Source organism: Gekko japonicus, unplaced genomic scaffold, assembly GCF_001447785.1.
Source record: "Gekko japonicus isolate JY-2015 unplaced genomic scaffold, Gekko_japonicus_V1.1 scaffold456, whole genome shotgun sequence".
In the NCBI taxonomy this organism is placed as follows: Eukaryota; Metazoa; Chordata; class Lepidosauria; order Squamata; family Gekkonidae; genus Gekko; species Gekko japonicus.
The window spans coordinates 753,513-762,042 of NW_015170902.1; positions in this window are offsets into that span (position 1 = coordinate 753,513).

Genomic DNA, 8,530 nt, shown 5'->3' on the forward strand with positions numbered 1-8,530 from the left:
TTGCCTGCTTGTGTTAACATGTTCCCAAATTTTCTTTCCATTAGCCAGGATTTCTTGGGGTGGGGGGGTGTCCTGCAGCAGGCGTTGCAGTCCTGGCTGGGTTTGTAGCCTTGGAGGTGAGTCTGTTATTGTCTCTGGCTGCTGTTTTTGCAGGAACGCTGCTCTCCAAAGACCTGTTTAATTTTCCCTTTCCGAGGTGGCGTTAGCAATGCACACGCCAAGCTGCTGTCTGACTCGGACAACTGTAGCGCTTGTCTTCTTTCCAGAGTTGACGTCATGTTCTCTCCCCCCCACCCTCTTTAATTCTCCCTCTGGGATCGAGGCAAGGGAAGGTGATGCCGCCTCCAATCAGTGTTAATGGGGAGCCTTCCCCACGAGTGGGTTTTGCTAGTGTGTCATCCTGGCTGGATTTATTTGCTCTCCTTGGGTGCCAGGCTGCCATGAGCCTGATCTGTCCATTCCAAAGGCTCTGAGCAGCTTTTGTGCCTTCCCAAATCCCTGCTTCCTGCCAGGTTGTGCATTTGCAAGCGTTTTGAGGCAATCCTGGCTCAGCTGCTTTAGAAATGGCTGACATTCTAACTGTTGACTCCACAGCTGCGCGGGAAGCAGCAGTGCCCTTTAGGCCAGAGACTGCTTTGTTTCTAAGTCTTCTCCCCCCCAGTCCCCAAGCACACACACTGCTTGCAAATAACCACAGGCTGCCAGAGAAAGATGCTGTCTGGCAGCATCCCTGGTTTGGGCACAGGGCTCAGCTCAGGCCACCTCCTCCATGCTGCTGCCTTAAAAGCAGGGCTTTTTTTGTAGAAAAAGCCCAGCAGGAACTCATTAGCATAATAGGACACACCCAACAACAGAAACTCATTAGCATATCCAGCCACACCCATGACAGCATAGCTCATTAGCATATTAGGCCACACCCCCCACATTGCATGTGGTTGTCCAGCCACACCCACCTTTTGCTTCTTATTCTGTTTACCTTGTTTGTTGTCAAAACCCAGGGCCTTTTTTTGTAGCAGGGACTCCTTTGCATGTTAGGCCACACATCCCTAATGTAGCCAATCCTAATGAGTTTCTGCTGTTAGGTGTGGCCTATTATGCTAATGAGTTCCTGCTGGGCGTGGCCAACTTGGGAGCCAGCCGGAACTCCGTTCCTGTGCGTTCCTGCCCCAAAATAGCCCTGCTTAAAAGCAAGGAGCTCCTCAGATGCTTGTTCCAGGTGAAAGGGCCAAGTTCATCGGGGGGGGGGGCACAATCCTTTTCCTTCACCACTTCTCAAACTGGGCCAAGCTTGGGAGGCTGGGGTGTGGCCTTTTGCCGGTTCAGAGGGGCCTGCTGTTGCTTCCTGCGTTGCTGTGCATGCAAGAAAGCCCCAACTGAGCCTGTCCTTCATTACTACTGCATTTGGGGCGTGACCAAGGCAGCAACACTGAGGGTTGTACAGAGGAAGAATAGCACTGGTCTTCCGTGCAAGCTCCCAATGGGCACATCTGTCCACCACATCTTCCCTGGCCTGGGAACACTGGCCCTCTTCTTGTCAGGGCTGTTGGCAGTCTGAAGGTTGAGGCCAGGGTCATGGCCACCTGGCCGCTTTACTTGGGAGAGAGACGCCTAAATGTCACCTTTCCCCCAAGGAACCACAGTGAGGTGAAGGCTCTCTTAATGCAGAGTGAAAGGGTCTTGTGACAGCCAGAGCTAACAAACCAATCCTCCTCCTTCGTCCTCTCCTTGGCTTGTGTGTTCGAAAAGTCCAAGCTCTAAACGCCTACAATGCAAATGTCAAAGCCTTTAATGGGCATCTCATTAGCCTAAGGAATTTGCCTTCCTAGGCCAGTCACTACTGGGGACACAGCCCCCTTAGAAACACACCAGCCCCTCTCTCCAAATCCCAGCTTTTATCCAACCTTCTTCTTTATTTAACTATAACATGAGACGCACAAGCAGTTTATTAAACCTGGTTGCATTTTGGAGGGGGTGAGCAGATCGTTCCAGAACTGGCTCCTATTATGAATCAGATAACTCTCTATTGACCGAGCTCATTCTCATTCATTGTTTCATAACTGTCTCACACTTGTCCTTTTCCATTTTTCATAGAATTATCGAGTTGGAAGGGCCATGACGGGCCATCTAGTCCAACCCCCTAAAGCAGGGGTCCCCAACCTTTGGCATAATGACTCAGCATGGTGAGCTCAGCCACAAAATGGCTGTCTCAGGAGTCAGAGCAAGCCACAAAATGGCTGTTGAAGCTTACATTCAGTCACACAGTGAAGAACCCTGTGCAGTGGTGGCAGCTGCTGCCAAAGCAACATTTTTTTAAAAAAATACTGCTTTGCCAATCAGAAGCCTTGTTGGGCAGAAGCCTGAACTGACCCCACCCATTTTCTAAAAACACTTGGTGGGTGCCAGAAAAGGTGGCCCCACTGCTGGACCTCCTGATGGCACCTGGTGTCTTTGGCCACTGTGTTTATGTTCTTATGTGTTGGTGGGCACCATGGTGGGGACTCCTGCCCTAAAGCATCCCTGACAAGTGTTTGTCCAGCTGCTGCTTAAAGACTGCCGGGGGAGGGGGAGCTCACCACCTCCCCAGGCAGCCAATTCCACTGTTGCACAACTCTTACTGTAAAAACGTTTTTCCTAACATCCAGCTGGTACCTTCCCGCCCTTAATTTAAACCCATTATTGTAAGTCCTCTCCTTTGCTGCTATAAGGAACATCTCCCTGCCCTCCTCTGACAGCCCTTCAAATACTTCAAGACTAGGGCTGCCAAGTGGGGGCGGGTGGCGGGTAAACCCCCGCTTCGGAGCCCCAATTTCCGCCACTGCGGAATCGGGCCCTGGGGGGAACTCCGCCCCCCAAAGCGTAGCGTCACAGGAAGTGACGTGCACATCGACCACGTTGGGAGCGTGGCCCGGATCGTGGCCACGCCCTCAACGTGGTAGACGTTGCACGCCACTTTCTGTGATGTGCTGGCAGCGCGCACATCCAGGGACAGCTCCCGGAGCCAGCCAAGGCTCCCCCGTCGGTGAGTATTTTCGACTTGGGAACCCTATTCAAGACAGCTGTAACAAAATGGCTGCCAGGCAGAGGCAAGCAGAGGTATTTTAAAATGGCTGCCAGGCAGTGGTATTTTAAAATGAATACCAGCCTGGTAGTCCTTAGGAGGGGGGAGGTACTCCGTAGGGAACAGTGGAGCTGCTATACCTCCCTGCCTACACTTCCCAGAAGCTTTAGGGAAAAGAGTGGGAAAATATGGACACACCCCAGGGGCGGAGCCAGGCAGATAAAGGCTTTGGTTCCTGAGGGGGGGGGGGGGTTCAGTCTCAGCCTAGTCTGGCCTTTGGCTCTGCTTGGACGGCAGCTTCAAGGGAGTGTACAGGTGGGGCTCCTGTTACCACAGACTCCAGGGCATCCAGGCCACTATAGACCGTGGTGGACAGCCAGGAGGGCAGCAGTACAAGTGACCAGTCCCGAGGAGGGCTGGGGGTTTCTCCACAACAACAGGAGTGGGAAAGTAAATCCCATCCTGAGGCCCACAACCTCCAGAGATAAAGAGGGCGTGTGTAGGGGACAGAGGAATGGCGTTTTAAATCCTGTTTGTTTTCTGTGCCCAGGTTGTGTTGATGTGCATGTGTTCTGTGCCTAATATGTATATAGTTCAAATAAACCTTTTTTGAGTTTAAGACCTAGTGTGCCTTGACCACTTAGTCCTCCCCGCTCGGCACATTACCAGAAGCAAAAGGGAGACCAGGGAACCCAAACGGGCCCAAATCAGGGGTTGCCAACTCTCCAGGGGGCGCCCAATGATTGTGGTACCAACTTCCGAAGGTTGAGAAATCAGCCAGAGGGGTCTCACTGTCCCTCTAGGAAGGCGATGTCCATTCTGTGAGTGGTGGCAGCGTGTAACCAAGGGAAATAGCCCCACCAGGAAGGGTGGGAAGGCAAAAATGGGCTTGCGAGCTACAGAATGGCTGCTTAGTCTCCCAGGGCTGAGGGCGGGTCCCCGTTTTGCCACAAGAGCAATCATGTCCCCCCCCTCCAACTTTTCTTCTCCAGACTAAACATTCCCAAATCCCTCAGCCTTGCCTGATAGGGCTTGGTCTCCAGGCCCAAGATCATCCCCATTTATCTCTTCTGTACCTGATCTATTCTGTTCACATCCTTCTTGAAGTGAGGCCTCCAGAACTGCACACAGTCCTCCAGGTGTGCTCTGGCCAATGAGGTGTACAGTGAGACCATGACAACTTGTGATTTGTATGCTATGCCTCTGTTGATACACCCCAAGACTGCATTAGCCTTTTCTGCATCACACTGACTGCTCATAGTTAGCTTACAGTCCACCCGTACCCCAAGATCTTGTTCACATACATTGTTTCCTGCCCATTTAGGGTCAGCAGGGGTTAGAGGCAGCAAATGTGACTGATATTTTAAAACAGGGTTTTATTGTTTTTTTATTCCTATGGATATATAAAGAAAGCCACGGCCTTCAGTTTGCAAGACCCAAGCAGGATGTTAACGATAGAGGACTTTTTGTACATTGTTAATTCATAGGGTCGCCATAAGTTGGAAGCAACTTGAAGACCCATGACACACACTTTCTGCAAGGATCTTAGGGTGGTTCATATGGTCCTTGCCCAATCTCTGTGAAGAGGTCTTTCCTCTCTTTCACGGTTTTTCCTCAAGCTGCTCTTGTCTGCTGCCAACACTAGAGGTCAGAAGGGAGCCGCTGATTCTACCCTGGACCAGGGGTGGCCAAACTTGCATTTAATGTAAGAGCCACATAGAAGAAACATCAGAGCCCCAAGACATGAACACTATTGGACACATTTTTATTGGAAAGTACACACATTTGCTTTTTATCAATATGAACATTAAGTAAGACTGCCGGAAATAAAAACAAAAGGGGCTAAAAACAGATATTGACAATGATATTGAAAGAGACAAATGCTTTCTCCAAGCCAGGGGGGGGGGGCGCTTTGAGAATGCCTTTAAAGTTGAGGTTGCTTTCTTTCTCTCCCCCCCCCCCCCCTCAAGCCTACCCAAGGAGGGGAATACTGGCCGGGGAAGGGAAGACTGTTCGGGGAGGCAGGCCACAGCCACTGCCCCAGCCATCCTGCCAGGAGCCACACAATATGTGTGAAAGAGCCGCATGTTTGGCCACCCCTGCCCTAGACCTTCGTTTCTCTCTCAAGATTCCTTTTTTCCAAATATGCCCTCATCTCTTATTCCAGTTTTTTCTCGGTGTAGGACAAATTCCCGTGACAGGCTTAATACTGATTTAGCCATACCAGGAAGAGGTTGCTGCTCCCGTTCCTTGATTTATGTGGATCATTAATGTGAATTAAAAGCAACTTTATTTTTATTTACTGGATTTTTATCCCATCCTTCCTTTGAGGAGCTCAGGGCAGAATACATAATTCTCCCTCCATTTTATCCTCACAACAACAACCCTGTCAAGTGGGTTAGGCTGAGAAAGAGAACACAACTGGCTCAAAGTCACCCAGCAACCTTCATAAAACAGAGCAGGGATTTTAATCAAAGTCTCCTAATACTTTGGCCACCAAATGAGAAGGGAGCACTCACCGGAGAAGACCCTGATACTGGGGAAGATTGAAGGTCAAAGAAGACGGGGATGGCAAAGGATGAGATGGTTAGACAGTGTCATCGATGCAACGAACATGAAATTGAGCAAACTTCAGAGGACGGTGGAAGACAGTAAGGCCTGGCGGGATCTGGTCCATGGGGTCGCAAAGAGTCGGACTCGACTGTGCGACTGAACAACAACAACAACAGAAAGATCTGTTGAGCTTAATTGGTGTAGTTAGTCCAGTCGCCATTAGCAGAGTGCTTACAAACGCAGCAGTGTCACTTTACCAGGTTACTCAGTTTACAATGCTACACAGAGCCACAGTGCAAGTTTAGAAGAGAAATAATTCTCTCTTTATTTGAGAAGTACACTTTGGATAGGAAAGAGCAGAGATCGATAGATTGCTAACTTACTAGCTAAAGGATGGAAGCAGATGGCGAGCAGCCCATCTGCCTCATGGAGCCAAGAGAGGACCGCATGTCTCTCTCTTGGTGCGTGCAGGAAGAGAGCTTGTCTTCAACAGAGTGAGAGAGAAGAAGGAAAGGGAAATGGTCCCTGAGGACACAATCTGCATTTCAAAGGGGACAGTGGCAGAAGAGTAAAGACAGGAAGAAAGGGCAGTGTGCCTGTCTAGCTATCTAGCCTCTCTTGCCACTCAGTCTGGAGGTCTGTGACAGGGGACATCGCATCTGGAACTTCCAACAAGATCCTTGTCTAGATCAAGATGGGTAACATTAGTTAGTCTATCTGTAGCAGTACAAAAGAGCAAGAGTCCAGTAGCACCTTAAAGACTAACAAAATTTGTGGCAGGGTCACCACTCACTTCAGAAAGCTCATACCCTACCACAAATTTTGTTAGTCTTTAAGGTGCTACTGGACTCTTGATCCTTGTCTGACATCCATACCACTACACCACACCACGAGGTAGATTAAGATGAAAAACTGTGACTGGACAAAGGCCACCCAGTTAGTATTGTGGTACGCGGAGGGTTGAACTTGGGTCTCCCCAGTCCTTTTTCAGCATTCTGACAATCATACACACCATCTCTCTAACTTCAAGCATGTATTAGTACCTGCCTTTCGATCCCCAGTGATACCCATGACGGTAGTTTAGAATGCCGAAAATAATAGCAGAGTCTCTGTATCTATATACAGAGTATTTACATTTATTTACACTGGACACTGGAGATAGTCACACAGAATTTTAGTAGCAAATTCACTATGCAGAGTGACAAAGTGCTACGCATACAGTTGATCCCAACTCAGACAGCAATGAACAAGCTGCAATATATATTTACATCAACCAATCAGGTTACAATATTCACAATAGCTGAGTCATGGTGACTGTTCCAGAAGACTGATCTTAGTCACCTGACTGTCAGACTAGATCAGTATGATCTGACACATCGGCTCATGACTCACTGACATCTTGCCAGAAATACTACCAAATGCTGTCAACCCAAGGCACTTTATGACAATAAACTGTACTCAGATCCAAACTACTAATCCAATCAAAAGAGTAAAGATTTTTAGACCTTAAGGCGGCGTTTGATTCAATCCCAAGTTACCTCTTATGGGACAAGATGGCTAGAATGAATATGGATCCCAGACTGCTTTTTTAAATTAAAAAAATTATATACACATACCAGTTGTCAGGTTAAATTCAATCTACAGGGAAACCTAACCCCCAAAATCCCTATTCGCAAAGGTGTAAAACAGGATTGCATCCTTGCCCCTTCACTTTTTAATTTGTTTCTAAATGACCTGGCTCCATCATTGTTCGAAACTGATGGACATGTTCCCAAAATTGGCCAACGCCATATCCCAGTTCTTTTATATGCAGATGACGCCGTTTTACTCTCATGTTCTTGAATCAGACTGAGGCATCTTTTACACCAATGCCTGACCTACTGTAACAACAACTTTGAATTATGGGAAACAAAGATCCTAGTTTTTTCTAAATCCTGGAAACAGTTCACATGGACAATCCAGGGAAATCCCATTGAGCAGGTCAAATCATTTAAATACTTGGGGATCAATTTCTACTACAATGGGAGCTGGGTTACTCACCGCAAATGTGCTACTCCTCTAGCAAGAAACAGTGTTGAGGCCATCGCCCACTTTTTCTACTTGAGAGGCAATAGATATGGCCCAATGGCCTTAAAAGCCTTCAATGCAAAATCTAGTTCACAATTTCTATATGGTGCTCCCATTTGGATAAGCGCAATTAACCAATCAGCAGAGGGTTTACAATCCTTTTTTTTTTTTGCGGAACACCCTTGGACTCCCTAATTGAGTCCCATACACTGTGATCTGTCGTGAAACCAGCCAGATGCTGCTGGAAACTCGGGCCTGCCTTCTGACCATCAAATTCTGGCTGCTCCTTCTGTTTAATCCTGACCCGAATTCCTTTACCTTTTTAATGCTGACAGATCATTATGAACCTAATTGGCTGAAATTAGTTTAAAAAGAATTAGGTCCTTAGGAATACATCTAGACCTGCTTTACTTATCATCTGCCTCCACAATATTTTATACAATTAAACACAGGCTTCTAGATATTCAATTTCAGTACCTGACTGAGGCAGCCAGGAAAACCTGTTCCCCAGTTCATCTGGGATTATCCCAGACACTGGGCCAGACAGCTACTTATTTTTGTTCTCTAACTGATCCCCATCAAAGAAGGGCATTTATGTTAGCCAGATTAACGTATTGCCATCGGCCATCTTTTCTGGAAGATACCAAAAAATCCCCTATGAATTTAGGCAATGCCCCCGCGGTCAAGGTGCTATCGAATCAGTTTCCCATGTTCTTTTAAATTGACCGTTTTCTACTAAGACTTGAGGAAAATTTCTGGACACCCTTCTTTTTACATGGTGTGGTCTTCCTGAGAGTATCAAGGTCCAGTTGCTACTCTCTGGGCAAAACACTTCTATAACTTTTAACGTTG